The sequence below is a fragment of the Aedes aegypti genome, chromosome 1, assembly GCF_002204515.2.
Source record: "Aedes aegypti strain LVP_AGWG chromosome 1, AaegL5.0 Primary Assembly, whole genome shotgun sequence".
NCBI classification, from domain to species: Eukaryota; Metazoa; Arthropoda; class Insecta; order Diptera; family Culicidae; genus Aedes; species Aedes aegypti.
In genome coordinates this window covers 219139507-219156934 of record NC_035107.1, presented here as the reverse complement: position 1 = coordinate 219156934, position 17428 = coordinate 219139507, and the positions used below count along the sequence as shown (strand labels likewise).

The window sequence follows — 17428 nt, the reverse complement described above, 5'->3', positions numbered from 1 at the left end:
GCAACTCAGTTTTATATTTAAATTGGACGAGAATAACAATTAATGTTATGATAAAATTATTAAAATCGAAAAAATCAAGCTTGTCTTGTCTTTAAATCGGGACACTTGTAACATTTCTTGTCTATATTCCCGAACACTATTGAATCGAAATCCGGACAGCGCTATTATAAAACGAATGATCGTAATAAAATCCAACGTGGTGAATCATAATCCGGACGGTACCAATATCTGGACAATTCGATAATATTGATTATTTATGCATAATTTGATTATTTTTATGTTTAGGATTTTTGCATCGTCTATAATTTAAACATAAGATATATAAGATTATTATACTATTATTTTCAATCTAGTTAACATTGCCAAATAATTAATAAAAATAACAACAACCCGTTTTTGTCGGACGTCATTTCTTCGTGGTCCATGTTAATGAAACGATATTCAAAACTGAAAAGGCAATAGATGGCTCTTTTTCAGTGGTAAATCCTGAAGCAAAGAAAGCACCACGGAAGATGAACTAAACACAAAAAGTTATGTTTTCACTTTACACTTGATTTCTAATCACTACTTTTTTTGATCCAGTTTCCTAACTGCAAGTAATTAACGTTTTTCATTATTTTCCATACGTTTTGACAGCTCCCGACTACCATTCTTCCATGCGCTTGTGTTGGAAGTTTGAAAAATTTGAGATTCCAGCGTAGCGCGATCAGTGAGTGGAATGCAAACAACAGTGTCGTCGCTCAGTGCGCATCGTACCTTCGTGCTGTGCGTGCACGAATTCTCTCTGCTCTTGGAAGTTTTCTTAAAAACTACCTAAAGCAATTAAACAGTACTTTTCAGTGCTAAAATTCAAAACGGTACTTTTCAGTGCTACTAAAACAGTACTATTTTCTACTATTGATCCCTTCACGATCCTTGTTTGGACCCATGCCTTCGATTTTTCGTTGGACCCGTTGGCGAAAGCTAGTGGTGCTAATCCTTCTTGGACACCGTCTTGGGAAAAAACCTCTCGAAGGTCACGTCTTCTTTCGTTTATTAATTAAACATGGTATCAACAACAAACAAAAGGAAGGGTGAATCTATGAATTCACTACTTCCTTCCAAAAAAGTAGGTTTTAAAACTGTCACTACACGTGGCAAGAATGGAAGAAAGGCCGTTTCCCCGGAATACGAACTTTCTTCCAAGGGTGAAATGAATAATAATGATAATTGTATCGAAATATGCAATAAGTTTGATGCTCTAGACAAGTTTTCCAAATCGAAGCAGCCTCTAGCCCAGGCTCTTTGATTCAAGTGAGGAAGCAAAGAGTGCCGCCTATCGTGGTCAGTTGTTCCGAATTTGCGGGATTTAGGCAAGAGATCTTGAACTCCATTAGGGGAATCAAGGTTTCCTTCCAAATCGCAAAAAAGGAGACTGTCGCGTTTTGCCGGAAACTCTTAAAGATCGCGAACTTCTTCTCAAACATCTTGAAGAGAAGAAGCACATTTTTTTTTACTTATGACGACAAAACTGAACGTTTGTTCAAAGTTGTCTTAAAAGGTCTTTCAAGTGACTATAAATCACCTAAAGAGATCAAAAATGGAATAAATGATTTACTTGGATTTTCCCCAGTCCAAGTAATCATTATGAAAAAGAGAACCCAATCTGGCATTGTTCGGAAAGGGCTTTCTCAAGAATATTATTTAGTTCACTTTAACAAAAAAGAACTAAATAATATTAAAGCTTTAGAAAAAGCAAAACTTTTGTTTGATGTCCGTGTGACATGGGAACATTTCCAGAAACCTGGAGGAAATTACCAGAACCCCACTCAGTGCCTTCGGTGCCAAAAGTGGGGTCATGGTACAAAAATTGTTGCATGGATGCTAAATGCATGATTTGCGGAGGTTCTTCTCACGCCAAAGTCGTCTGTCCAGTGAAGGAAGATACCACCAAATTCATATGCTCTAATTGCGGGGCTAACCATAAGTCCAATTTTGGGAATTGCCCTTCACGCAAAAGGGTCATTGAGGCTCGTGCCAGGCAGATGAAAGATAATATCCGTTACGATAACGGTCGTTTCCGGAATTTGCCTGGTAGAGTATCGAACAATGCTCATTTTTCAGTTAACGATCGCTTGATCATGAATCATACCCATCAGGAAGATCATAATCGTGCTCATTCACAAACTAATTTTAATCCGTCGGGTAGCCGTTCGAATCTTTCAATTTCGAATGTATCTACCCACGGTAAATCCTTTGCCGATATCGTAGCAGGAAATTTGAACTCCTCCCCTGTTCGATCCATGGGTACCCATTCTACTTGTTTCAAATCAAATGGAAAAAACCCTACCACCACAGGTAATTCCGCTTCTTCGTCTACCGGAAATTCTAATGGGAAATCACATGACATGTCTGCCTCTGATTTTAATTTTCTAACTGAACAATTGAATCTAATGATTGATGCAATGTTCAAAGCCACCACTATGACTGAAGCAGTCCAAGTAGGTGTAAAATTTACTAATCAAATTGTTATTGGATTACGTTTTTCTAATGGATCCAAATAATAATTTAAATATTTTAAATTGGAATGCTCGTTCTCTGTATGGTAAAGAGGACGAGCTGTTTAATATTCTTACAGCTAATAACGTGCATATTGCAGTTATTACCGAAACTTATATGAAACCTGGATCCAAACTTAAAAAAGATCCTAACTTTTTTGTTTATCGTAATGATCGACTTGATGGGGCATGTGGGGGAGTTGCAATCATCATTCATAGGCGTATAAAACATCAACTGTTTTCATCATTTGAAACTAAAGTTTTTGAAACTTTAGGCGTTTCTGTTGAAACACAGTTTGGTAATTATACTTTCATAGCTGCCTATTTGCCTTTTCAATGCTCTGGACAGCAAGTTAATTTGCTCCAAACTGACTTGCGAAAATTGACTCGCAATAAGTCATATTTTTTTGTCATTGGTGACTTTAATACCAAACATCGGTCATGGAATAATTCTCAAAGTAATTCCAACGGCAGAATTTTATTTGAAGAGTGCTCTTCAGGATATTTCTCAATTCAATACCCTGATAGCCCTACATGTTTTTCCTCTTCTAGAAATCCATCTACGATTGATTTGGTCTTAACCGACTCTAGTCATCTTGTAGCCAACTGATTACTCATGCTGATTTTGATTCTGATCATGTCCCTGTTACATTTCAAATATCCCAAGAAGCGATTCTCAATTCTATCAGCTCCACTTTCAATTATTTACGAGCCGACTGGAATATATATATAAAACGTATGTTGACTCCAATCTTGATGTTAACATTTCTTTAGAAACTAAACTTGATATTGACAATGCTCTTGAAACTTTAACAAATTCCATTGTTGAAGCCCGGATCATTGCAATTCCAAAATGTGAAGTAAAATTTGAATCCGTGATTATAGACGATGATCTTAAACTCTTGATCCGTCTTAAAAACGTGAGGAGAAGGCCATTTCAACGCCCTCGCGATCCTGCTATGAAAATTATATGGCAGGATTTGCAGAAAGAAATCAAGAAACGTTTCTCGCAATTAAGAAACAAAAATTTTGAAAATAAAATTTCTCAATTGGACCCTGGCTCTAAGCCCTTTTGGAAATTATCTAAAATCTTGAAAAAACCTCAAAAGCCAATACTGGCATTGAAAGAGGAAAACAAATTATTACTAACTAATTGCGAAAAAGCTCAAAAACTTGCTATGCAGTTTGAAAGTGCGCACAAATTTAATTTAGGACTTACTAGTCCAATTGAAAATGGAGTTACTCAGGAGTTCGAAAATATTCTCAATCAAGAGAACGTTTTCGAAAATGCCTGGGAGACTGATTTGGAAGAAGTGAGAACTATTATTAAAAAATTCAAAAATATGAAAGCTCCTGGCGATGATGGAATTTTCTACATCCTCATCAAGAAACTTCCAGAAAGTAGCTTATCATTTTTAGTTGATATATTTAACAAATGTTTTCAATTAGCATATTTTCCTGACAAATGGAAAAATGCTAAGGTTGTACCAATTTTAAAACCAGACAAAAATCCTGCAGAAGCTTCTAGCTATCGTCCAATCAGTTTGCTTTCCTCCATCAGTAAACTTTTTGAAAAGGTTATTTTGAACAGAATGATGGCCCACATCAACGAAAATTCAATTTTTGCCAATGAACAGTTCGGATTCCGCCATGGACATTCGACCACTCATCAACTTTTACGTGTAACAAATCTGATCCGTTCCAACAAATCTGAAGGCTATTCTACTGGTCTTGCTCTTCTAGACATAGAAAAAGCATTCGACAGTGTTTGGCATGAAGGTTTGATTGTAAAATTAAAAAACTTCAATTTTCCAACATACATTGTTAGAATAATTCAAAGTTATCTGTCAAATCGTACACTTCAGGTTAATTATCAGAACTCCAGATCTGAAAGACTTCCTGTAAGAGCTGGTGTTCCCCAAGGCAGCATTTTGGGACCAATATTATACAATATTTTCACATCTGACTTACCTGAGTTACCTCAGGGATGTCAAAAATCCTTGTTTGCGGATGACACAGGCCTCTCCGCCAAAGGACGAAGCCTGCGTGTCATCCGTAGTTGATTGCAAAAAAGTTTGAAAAAGTTTGGATATTTTTTCTTCATACTTGCAAAAATGGAAGATTTCTCCTAATGCTTCCAAAACTCAACTAATAATATTTCCACATAAACCAAAAGCTCTTTATTTGAAACATTCAGATGAAGTTAAGTATCTAGGGCTCATGCTAGATAAGAATTTAACTTTCAAAAATCACATTGAGGGCATTCAAGCCAAATGTAATAAATATGTAAAATGTCTCTATCCCCTTATTAATAGAAAATCAAAACTTTGTCTTAGGAACAAGCTTTTGATATTCAAAAACAATGTCCAGGCCAGCCATGTTGTATGCTGTACCAATATGGACTAGCTGTTGTAATACCAGGAAGAAAGCTTAGCAGAGAATTCAAAATAAAATTTTGAAAATGATCATCAATGTTGAAAGTAAAAGTTATCATCAAACTTTAACACATTATTTTACAATTGACCCTTTAATTGACGAATAATATCAAAGTGTGCGGATATTAATACCGTCCGGATTTTGATTCACCACGGTATCTATCAAGATGAGCAACATATAAGAGTTTAAAGCTGTTTGCTCGCCTTGCTAGTGATTTCTAGTATTTTAGTTTTTCTTTTGCAAAAGAGAAGTGTATAAGTTCAATTAGTGGTTTTCTTAAACATACTCTAATAATTCCTTCATATATATGGAACAGTGAAATAAAAACAATTCTAAAATGTTATTTTTAATAAATGCAAACCAATTTTATCTTCCTAACAGTAAAAAAAGGTTTATTTTAAACTTGCACGCAGAAAAAAACTGAACTACAGATAATAAACTCTTCAGGGGGCCTTCCTTAGCCGAGTGGTTGGAGTTCGCGGCTACAAAGCAAAGCCATGCTGAAGGTGTCTGGGTTCGATTCCCGGTCGATCCAGGATCTTTTCGTAATGGAAATTTCTTTGACTTCCCTGGGCATAGAGTATCATCGTACCTGCCACACGATATACAAATGCGAAAATGGCAACTTTGGCAAAGAAAGTTCTCAGTTAATAACTGTAGAAGTGCCCATTAGAAAGCTAAGCTGATAAGCATGCTTTGTCCCAGTGAGGACGTAATGCCAAGAAGAAAAAGATAACTCTTCATAACCCGATACTCCTAGGAATTCCTAACAGGATTCAGATCAGAAATCTGAATTCTCCCCAGAAAGCTAAAAAGGATTTCCTCATAATTCTGAAGACATTCTCCTCAGAATCCTGTAGACATTCTCTCGGAAGCCTGAGAGGATTCTGCTCAGAATCCTGAGAGGATTCTGCTCAGAATCCTGAGAGGATTCTCCTCAGAATCCTGAGAGGATTGTTCTTAGAATATTGAGATGATTTTTTTCAGAATCCTGAGAGGATTCTCCTCAGAAACCTGAGAGGATTATCCTTAGAATCCTGGGAGGATTCTCCTCAGAAGGCTGAGAGAATTCTCCTCAAAATCCTGAGACGATTCTCCTGAGAATCCTGAGATAATTCTCATCAGAATCCTGAGAGAATTCTTCTCAGAATCCAGAGAGAATTCTCAGAATCCTGAGAAATATCCTATCGGGTCTCTGAGGAGAATCCTCTCGGGATTCTGAGGAGAATCCACTCAGGATTCTTAAAAGAATCCTCTTAGGATTCATGAGAAAAACCCTCTCAGGATTCTGAAGAGAATCCTCTCAGGATTCTGAAGAGAATCCTCTCAGAATTCTGAGGAGAATCCACTCAGAATTCTGAGAAAAATCCTCTCATGATTCTGAGGAGAATCCTCTCATAATTCTGAGAAGAATCCTCTTAGGATTCTGGAAAAAATCCTCCTAGGATTTTGAAAAGAATCCGCCTAGGATTTTGAAAAGAATCCTTCTAGGATTTTGATATGCTGAGAAGAATTCTCTCAGGATTCTGAGGAAAATCCTCTCAGGATTCTAAGGAAAATCCTCTTAGGATTCTGAGGAGAATCCTCTTAAGATTCTCAGAAGAATCCTCTCTGGATTCGGAGGAGAATCCTCTTAGGATTCTTAAAAGAATCCTTTTAGGATTCTTGAGAAAAATCCTCTCAGGATTCTGAGGAGAATCCTCTCAGGATTCTGAGGAGAATCCTCTCAGGATTCTGAGGAGAATCCTCTCAGGATTCTAAGGAGAATCCTCTCAGGATTCTGAGGAGAATCCTCTCAGGATTCTGAAGAGAATCCTCTCAGGATTCTGAGGAGAATCCTCTCAGGATTCTGAGGAGAATCCTCTCAGGATTCTGAGGAGAATCCTCTCAGGATTCTGAGGAGAATCTTGTCAGGTTTCTTATAAGAATCCTCTCATGATTCTGAGAGGAATCCTCTCTTGAGTCAAAGAAAAATCCTCTCCGAATTCTGAGAAAAATCCTCTCAGGATTCTGCGAAGAATCCTCTCTGTATTCTGAGAAGAATCCTTTCTGTATTCTGAGAAGAATCCTCTCTGTATTCTGAGAAGAATCCTCTCAGGGTTCTGAAGAGAATCCTCTCAGGATTCTGAGAAAAATCCTCTTCGAATTCTGAGAAAAATTCTCTCCTGAATCTGAGGAGAATCCTCTCAGTATTCTGAGGAGAATCCTCTCAGGATTCTGAGGAGAATCTTCTCAGGATTCTGAGGAGAATCCTCTCAGGATTCTGAGGAAAATCCTCTTAGGATTCTGAGGAGAATCCTCTCAGGATTCTAAGGAGAATACTCTCAGGAGTCTGAAGAGAATCCTTTTAGGATTCTGAAGAGAATCCTTCTAAGATTCTGAGGAGAATCCTCCTTAAATTCTCAGAAGAATCTTCTCAGGATTCAGAGGAGAATCCTTTTAGGATTCTCCTCGAAATCCTGAGAGGATTCTTCTCAGACTCCTTAGTGCATTCTTGTCAGAATCCTGAGAGATTTTTTTTCAGAATCCGGGGAGGGTTTACTTCAGAATCCTGAGCGGGTTCTCTTCGGAATCCTGAGAGGATTCTCCTCAGAATCCTTAGAAGATTCTCCTAAGAGTCCTGAGAGGATTCTCCTCAGAATCCTGAGAGGATTTTTCTCAGAATCCTGAGAGGATCCTCCTCAGAATCCTGAGAGGATTCTCCTCAGAATCCTGAGAGGATTCTCCTCAGAATCCTGAGAGCAAAGAGCTTGATTTCCTCCATCAGTAAACTTTTTGAATTTTGAACAGAATGATGGTCCACATCAACGAAAATTTAATTTTTGCCTAAGAACAGTTCGGATTCCGACATGGACATTCGATCAATTATCAACTTTTACATGTAACAAATTTGATTCAATCCATCAAATCTAAAGGCTATTTCACTGGTTTTGCACTTTCAGACGTAGAAAAGGCGTTGAACAGTGTTTGACATAAAGGCTTGATTGTAAAATTAAAAAAAAATACCAAAATACATCGTGTGAATAATCCAAAGTTATCATTCAAATTGCACACTTCAGGTTAATTACTATGAAAACCATGAAACAAATTCTGGAAAAGGTCTACTACTCAAAGAATGCTGTAAACCGTGTTGTCGACTCGATTCGACACACTTTCCTGTAAACACGTTGACTATCAGTAACAAATGTCACCGGTCGTGTCATTATGAATATTCAACAGGTTGGTTCTGTCGACGTCGTCGTTCCCAAATAGCACCCACCACCAGAACAAAGGAAGCCACCTACTCAACTGATCAGCGCGGTGTGAGCCAAAATCTATATCTATGTGGCTGCGTTACCGATCGTTTTCGCATACAAAACGACACACGCTGTATCCCAAAAAGTCCTCTAAAATCTCACACTCTCCAAACTGACCACCGGTCGGTGGTCTATTATTATGATGACGCATGTGTACATTGAATTACCTGTTACTGTTTTTTGTCCACGTCGTGCGCGACATAGCTAAAAAAACGTATACCTACATTGGCCTTTCTAATTTTTGCGCACACAAAAGCAGATTCTCCCCAACAACATAAGCCGAGCATCGTTGACGCGGCGAAAACGATACACTCTCCCTTTCTGTTTTGTTGGGGTTTTTAGTTTTGGTGTGGCTGTCATCATCATTAAAAATATCATACCGAAACAGGGGAAACGTGACGGCAATATGACTGACACTGATGATGAGCGTGGTTTATAGGACCATGAATCGAATAAGTCATTATTATTTATTTGCTTGGTTCTATCGATAAATGACGGATAAGACACAACGTGACGTTATAATTTGACGATATAATTTGACAGTTGTTCTATGGATATGACAGTTCCGTGTTTGCACCGGTCCTCCACCAATGTAAACGAATGCATAGAAGGACCTGTCACATGAAAAGACCTATGTTAATAAGTTCGATCAATCATTTGAAAAGGAAATTCTTGTTGAACTTTACTATAGGACGTAACCATAAGTAATTCTCTCCTTCCTCGTTCTTTTTCGATTATAACGGTGCAACACTAAAGCTTTTGGGAAGTTTTTCACTTTAGATCGAAAGACAATGTCCTTGGCTTAAGAGAAAGTAAACAAATAGAGCCTCTCAATTTTAGATAGGACCTTTTTAAAAGTTACGCGAGAATTCGCTGCAATGGATCATTTAAATAATCAAAACGGCCGCTATGGAAAGCATAGATAGCGCCACCGTACCTTGTGTGTTTGACATACAATGGCGCCTTTGTTTTGATGCGGTGAGCACTTGCAAAACCTACCTTCAATGATCCATTGGATTTTTCTTGGTTCATGTTCAAATTAAAAATGAACCGTTCAAATTAGCGGGGGTGCACGTTGATCATGCGAGATAACCTACTTCGGAAGCAATGCGCATCCGGAAGCTAATCAAATGCACCATTTCCGAAGTTAGATATACCGCATAGATTCTGAGAGAATCAATGACGAAAGGCAAAAGGTCGCAATGCATCCTTCTCTTCGCTTTCGGTACTAACATCAACACGCAAATATGACAATCCGGACAGAGATTTCCTTCCAGAATCCGGATAGGGATTTCTTTCCGTTATGGGTACTGTTGCCCATCTGGTGAATACATATTCAAACTGACCATTATTTACGATGAAATATCAAAAGTTACGTCTGTTTTTGCCATAGCTGTCATAGGCGACTATAAATCATGTAAATTTCCACATAATGTTGTCTGTGATTTCCATGAACCCACAAACAATCCCTTGCACAACCAAAATCGCACAAATTTCTAGGTTTTCATTTCTGGAATGTAAACAATACATGCCTTATATCGAGCCACCCGCTTTCTTCCTCAAAGTCGGAAAAGTTACACAATTTCCCGCTAGTATATTCGTATATTCGGCTTAACTGGTAGACTTTGTTATTCTAACCTCACCACATCGCTGTAACAAACGATCATAACATGCCGAATGGGCTCGGGCCAAGCACGCCTCCACCGAGATGGAAGATTTATGGAGCGTCATTGTTCGGTCACGTTTGCCGAGGGCCGCCGATCCTACGCAAAACTCAGAACGCCCCAAGAATAACAAAAGATGAAAACTGCTGGCGAAAATCTAAACAATTTTCAGAAAAATACCGTTTGGTCGATTGACCGTCAGATGAGCGATCTTTGTTTACATTATCATGCGGCTTCATTATGGAACGCCGCCAAAACTGAAACTGAAATTCGAGTTTTATCGATTGACATTGAATTGTCAGGATACAGAAGACGTCCGATAACTGCAATAGCATTTATCGCACCGCTATCTGTTAAACAGGAACGAAAATATAATTGATTAATCTAGTTTTTTTTTCGGAACTTCAATTGACGTTTATCTGACGTTCCTACTATCAGATTGTATGAAAAATTTTCGACATTTTTCATGAGATCTAAAATGTTATTCCGTTCTAAATTGTTGCACCAAATGCCGCGATTCGCGGTTACAGCTGTGACTAGACTAGTTCTCTACGATTTAGGAGTAATTGTTACGAGGCATGTCACATAAAACCATCCGAAATGATACTCGGTCAAAGCGAACGACGTGTATCCGCGCCAGTTCCTGAGTATTATTTATTCACCAAGGCGCCGCGGCTGCGTTTGAAGATTGTTTACATTTTATTACTTACGACGTGGCAAATTATCGCGTTTTCCCTCTGCGAACAAACGGTACTATGTCAGGCATTCACGGTAATGACTAATTGAGTTAGGGCGAGCCGTCCATCATCGAACTTAGTAGGCCAGAGTGAAAAACTCTTTCGCTTCATTACGGGAGCTCATCATCGTCACCAATGGATGCAAACAATGGGCCGTACGGTTGAAACAGATTCTATTAGGACAACCGATTAGATTTATGGCCTCATTTGCCGGTAAACATAGAACCGAGGATTCGATTTGCCAATCACGGTTGCTGCGTGCAGTGATTTTGTCGGTAAAACAACGTTGATGTCGCTCAATTTGAAGCACAGCAGGCGTCGGTTACAACTTAATTAAAACTCTGACCCCCCGTCTTCCATCAGGTGACCCCTCGGGTTGAGGATTTCGCACTATCGGTGTGAGCGAGTGACACCCGGCTAGCACACGTTTGCCGAGCCTGTTGAATTAAACCTGTGCGCGTTCGGGTAGTAGGGATGTCATTTGATAGTGTTCTGACTCATCGATAAGTCTAAAAAATTAAAGTAACATGCATTTCGCAATGGAAACTTCTAAAAAGCACAGTGTTTGCATGAATAGTACTATATTTTTTTTCGATTTATTATTTTTTAAGCTTCAAAGGAATGTTTTAGTCGAGAAATCCAAAGGAACATCCCTAATTCCCAATATTGTGCGAATAGACAATACTCGGTCGAACAGCACGCATCTCGCACTGGAACTTCGAAAGCTTGTTTGACGTCGGTCACAGGAAAGAAACTGCGTTCCATTCACTCACAGCATGCACTGGAAGGATGGTTAAATTATTTTAAACTATTTCCCGCACTAACTTTTATTCGTCGATAAATTTTTATGGGACGATGAGCATCGCCGCCGTAGTTGTTTGTTTCGATTGTCGGAGCAAGCTACAATACGCGTGCTATTCATTGCTTAGTTGCCAGTTGCCAACGCGAGCTATTGGCTTTTATCGTTTTCTAAACAGGGAATCTCGCACCGTTTTAGTCCGAACGACGATTTTATGCGATGGGTACATGCGTCGAGAGCAGGATTTTATGGGATTTATATTAACGGCGGTAGTTTGGTGGATGATACTTCTCGGGACGCGATTAATTAGCTAGAAGTTTATTGTCACTCGGTGTATGCGCTCGCTGATCGTCCTATTCATTCTGATTTCATCGTTTTAATGTCAGAATTTGTCGTTTCGATGACAGATGTCGCCGGTAAATTGTTAGAGAATAAGTGTTTTAGAAGGAATCCTAAATATTCATGATAGGCATGAGAATTCTGTAGAAAAGCAGCTCAGATTACAAGAAGCAATCTCTACCTATATTCTAAAAAGGAATCAATGCCCGGAGTCTAATGGGAAAATCCTGCCAAGCTTCGGAAGGAAATTTCTGTCCGTTTTCCGGGAAGGAGCCCCTGTCCGCATGACCGAAAGGAAATTCCTGTCCACAATCCGGCAGGGCGTCCAGATTGCGGAGGCAATCCTCTCCAGATTGCGGAGGCAATCCTCTCCGGATTGCGGAGGCAATCCTCTCCGGATTGCGGAGGCAATCCTCTCCGGATTGCGGAGGCAATCCTCTCCGGATTGTGGAGGCAATCCTCTCCGGATTGCGGAGGCAATCCTCTCCGGATTGCGGAGGCAATCCTCTCCGGATTGCGGAGGCAATCCTCTCCGGATTGCGGAGGCAATCCTCTCCGGATTGCGGAGGCAATCCTCTCCGGATTGCGGAGGCAATCCTCTCCGGATTGCGGAGGCAATCCTCTCCGGATTGCGGAGGCAATCCTCTCCGGATTGCGGAGGCAATCCTCTCCGGATTGCGGAGGCAATCCTCTCCGGATTGCGGAGGCAATCCTCTCCGGATTGCGGAGGCAATCCTCTCCGGATTGCGGAGGCAATCCTCTCCGGATTGCGGAGGCAATCCTCTCCGGATTGCGGAGGCAATCCTCTCCGGATTGCGGAGGCAATCCTCTCCGGATTGCGGAGGCAATCCTCTCCGGATTGCGGAGGCAATCCTCTCCGGATTGCGGAGGCAATCCTCTCCGGATTGCGGAGGCAATCCTCTCCGGATTGCGGAGGCAATCCTCTCCGGATTGCGGAGGCAATCCTCTCCGGATTGCGGAGGCAATCCTCTCCGGATTGCGGAGGCAATCCTCTCCGGATTGCGGAGGCAATCCTCTCCGGATTGCGGAGGCAATCCTCTCCGGATTGCGGAGGCAATCCTCTCCGGATTGCGGAGGCAATCCTCTCCGGATTGCGGAGGCAATCCTCTCCGGATTGCGGAGGCAATCCTCTCCGGATTGCGGAGGCAATCCTCTCCGGATTGCGGAGGCAATCCTCTCCGGATTGCGGAGGCAATCCTCTCCGGATTGCGGAGGCAATCCTCTCCGGATTGCGGAGGCAATCCTCTCCGGATTGCGGAGGCAATCCTCTCCGGATTGCGGAAGCAATCCTCTCCGGATTGCGGAAGCAATCCTCTCCGGATTGCGGAAGCAATCCTCTCCGGATTGCGGAAGCAATCCTCTCCGGATTGCGGAAGCAATCCTCTCCGGATTGCGGAGGCAATCCTCTCCGGATTGCGGAGGCAATCCTCTCCGGATTGCGGAGGCAATCCTCTCCGGATTGCGGAGGCAATCCTCTCCGGATTGCGGAGGCAATCCTCTCCGGATTGCGGAGGCAATCCTCTCCGGATTGCGGAGGCAATCCTCTCCGGATTGCGGAGGCAATCCTCTCCGGATTGCGGAGGCAATCCTCTCCGGATTGCGGAGGCAATCCTCTCCGGATTGCGGAGGCAATCCTCTCCGGATTGCGGAGGCAATCCTCTCCGGATTGCGGAGGCAATCCTCTCCGGATTGCGGAGGCAATCCTCTCCGGATTGCGGAGGCAATCCTCTCCGGATTGCGGAGGCAATCCTCTCCGGATTGCGGAGGCAATCCTCTCCGGATTGCGGAGGCAATCCTCTCCGGATTGCGGAGGCAATCCTCTCCGGATTGCGGAGGCAATCCTCTCCGGATTGCGGAGGCAATCCTCTCCGGATTGCGGAGGCAATCCTCTCCGGATTGCGGAGGCAATCCTCTCCGGATTGCGGAGGCAATCCTCTCCGGATTGCGGAGGCAATCCTCTCCGGATTGCGGAGGCAATCCTCTCCGGATTGCGGAGGCAATCCTCTCCGGATTGCGGAGGCAATCCTCTCCGGATTGCGGAGGCAATCCTCTCCGGATTGCGGAGGCAATCCTCTCCGGATTGCGGAGGCAATCCTCTCCGGATTGCGGAGGCAATCCTCTCCGGATTGCGGAGGCAATCCTCTCCGGATTGCGGAGGCAATCCTCTCCGGATTGCGGAGGCAATCCTCTCCGGATTGCGGAGGCAATCCTCTCCGGATTGCGGAGGCAATCCTCTCCGGATTGCGGAGGCAATCCTCTCCGGATTGCGGAGGCAATCCTCTCCGGATTGCGGAGGCAATCCTCTCCGGATTGCGGAGGCAATCCTCTCCGGATTGCGGAGGCAATCCTCTCCGGATTGCGGAGGCAATCCTCTCCGGATTGCGGAGGCAATCCTCTCCGGATTGCGGAGGCAATCCTCTCCGGATTGCGGAGGCAATCCTCTCCGGATTGCGGAGGCAATCCTCTCCGGATTGCGGAGGCAATCCTCTCCGGATTGCGGAGCAAATCCTCTCCGGATTGTGGAGCCAATGCTCTCCGGATTGTGGAGCCAATTCTCTCCGGTTGTGGAGCTAATCCTCTCCGGATTGCGGAGGCAATCCTCTCCGGATTGCGGAGGCAATCCTCTCCGGATTGCGGAGGCATTCCTCTCCGGATCGCGGAGGTAATCCTACCCGCTTTGAAAACAAAAACTGTTTGTAATTCGATGCTATCGTAAAAAATCCCATTTCAAAACCTCAAAGATGACATTTTGACAGCTCAGAGCGTTATCGTTTGTCACGTTTCTGGCGCCTGCTTTGACCTTAGACGCCGAAAAGGATCGCCATCAGCCGCCGCCTTCGTCCGCCCATTTCAATTGTGTCGTATTAATAATAAATTCTATATAGATTTTCCTTACAGAAACGTTTGAAGTTTCGAAGCCGCGCACTTGTCACGGCACGAAGCGATGAGTGAGTGACGTCGGGGTGGGCGTCGCAAAGCACATGATCCCTTTTCATATACGGCAGCGGCGCCGCTACTCAGCGAGCGGAAAATGGAAAACGATCGAACTTTGTTTACGACGCGTCGGTTAGGTTTGTTGTGGACGAACACTGAAAGAGGAAATTTGAAAATAAATCGGCCGAGGAAATGAATGAAATACGAGCGCTATTTTTAGTGGCAGGTGTCGGGAACAAACTCGGAAGGTTAGTTTGCTGCTTGCTGGTATAGATCCAGGTTCTGAATGAGGAGTTTAATGGGATTTCAATTGAAAATTTCATTGACTCTTCAGGAAGCTTTGCGATACAGTAGACGTTCGATAAGTGTTACCGTTTCACTTAGCGAATGAAAATCGTTAACTGCACCGCCTGACAGATGCTAACAATCTGTCAGGTGACGTCAAATGCGAAACCAATCTATCAGATGATGTCATACCAAAGACAAATTAAAGACCCCAATGTCCCTTGCAGTTGCCCAAAATTTTATGGCTCATAAGGTAATCTAGAATGCCGCGAAAAGTGTATTGCGATCTGTCAAACTTGGGTACCTTTTGCACTACCAATCTGAGCTCGAGTGGGACGGACCTGGTCATACGAAGAACATCGCAATAGGCCTTTGCACGAGAGGTTCAAATCAGCAGCTTTTGAAGCACTTTGACAGTTCTGTGTTTGCATCGGTCCTCCACCGATGTAAACAAATGCGTAGATGGACCTGTCACATGAAAAGGATTATTAATAGAAAATCCTTTCGAAAAACATCGCAGATCAGTTATCATTTGACACAACATGGATGCGATATCTGAAAAGTTGTTGCCACTTAGCATCCCAGCTTGGTAACGATTTTTACGGTAATTTGAATTGGAATTTTACTGTGATTTCTATTGGAATTTAGAGTAGATTTGTTTGACCTAATTTCAAAGAGGCTACCGAATCGACACATGTGCAACAAAAAACGAAGACAAACACATGAACGACATAGTTCGCGGACATGAAAAACGTTTCTGGGATATGCTCTCATGTGACAGACGAATAATACTATCACCACTACGGACAATACTGAGTGTGATATATTAACTCTGCGATAAACATGTTCCTAGATAGATCTGACAGACAATTATGGCCAGTGTTGCGAATCATTTGAAGAATGATTCTGATCCGCAAACACTTCCATGATGCAATTGTTTATCGAAGTAAATAACATAACCGCACAAAAGTTGGTAATACTCGGTTCTTTTTGACAGTAGCGAAACAAAGATAACTTAATCTATTTTATTCTATAAAAATTTCCTAAGAATTGCCAAACTCGATTCATGGTGTAACCAAGAGTAGTAGGCGAACCTATGACTTTGGCTTTGTATTCTTGGCAACATTGTCTCCGTAATTAATTTGCTTCAGTGTCAAACATATCCCGAACATTTAAAAATGAAAAATTCAGATCAAAACGATAATTTTACACGTGAATGTCGTCGAGTCAAACGAGCTTGTTCAGCCGGCAAGAGAACCAACAGAAACCAAGATCATTTGTTATAATCTGGGATGATTTAATTGGCAGCGATGACGACTGTGGCTACGGGTGTCAGTTTCACGCGGAAGAAAAGCAGACACAAGAGCAGTGGTGCGAACAATCCACGCCAAAATCTAGCTCAGTGACGGCCTAAATTGAGAAATGATGTTGGTTTTGGCAGTATCTTTCGCGTTTTTACTACATGTTCTTTGAGTGTAAGTTTTGTTTACGTTTGTTACTTTAAAAAATGGGTCGGTTGCTACGCAACGAAGCGAAACCAAACTCAATTACTCCCTCGCACTGCATGACACCTGTCACTGTAGATTTGCAACGATTTTGAATCAGATCAAAACTAATGACAAACGAACATTTGATTTGATTCCCGTTCATTCCGATCGATATCCAATCAGCATAAATTTCAATTAGCCCCAGTCCATTTGCCCCATCGCATTTCAACCAGTTACGAACCAAAATTTAATGAACGAAACAAAAAATCCATCTAGCACCTGTCAAATTCCATCATCCATCTCCATCTAGGGCCCCTCGGGCGCGCGCGAGATCTGGCAACCCCGCTCCTCAGCTGGTCTGTCATCAACCATCATATGCATGGATTAACCTGTCTCCGTTCATGGCGGCCGTTTCGCTCCATTATGTGCCCTCCGGCTGCCGACGACATAAATCCAGAAGGCGGGGGAAAAGTTCGATGATGAATGGAAGTGCTTTCATTCGTCTATTACGAGGTCGACGAAAAAAAAAGTTATCCCTTGTGACCCCGACGTGATTTGAACACGCAACCTTCTGATCTGGAGTCAGACGCGCTACCGTTGCGCCACGGAGTCAGATGTTTGTGCCATCGCTCAAATGTCAAACTTCTCATAGCGTGCTTCGCAGCGAACAACGTTATAGCTTATTCGCGTCTCTCCTTTCTAATCTAATCTTGCTCCAACACAATCAACGACAGCCCCAATCAAGTGCCCCTCGTTCGTAATTGAACATTATCATCTCCATCTATCCCCCGCCCGTACGTTTTATGCATTCTTTTCTCCTGCAACGCTTCTACCATGACAAACAAACTCGTTAAATTATCGGTTGCTTTGTTTTGCTCGCACACAACCTGTAC

At 42.3% G+C, this 17428-nt stretch overlaps 1 protein-coding gene and 1 non-coding gene across 2 annotated transcripts in view; both read right to left on the bottom strand.

The window, feature by feature from the left end:
• Window positions 1-17428, bottom strand: part of LOC5578520 (polypyrimidine tract-binding protein 2) — a 1002030-nt gene that overhangs the window by 819532 nt on the left and 165070 nt on the right. The gene's annotated exons all lie outside the window — the stretch shown is intronic.
• Window positions 17076-17147, bottom strand: Trnaw-cca. The gene has a single exon. It is a non-coding gene; the product is annotated as a tRNA-Trp (tRNA).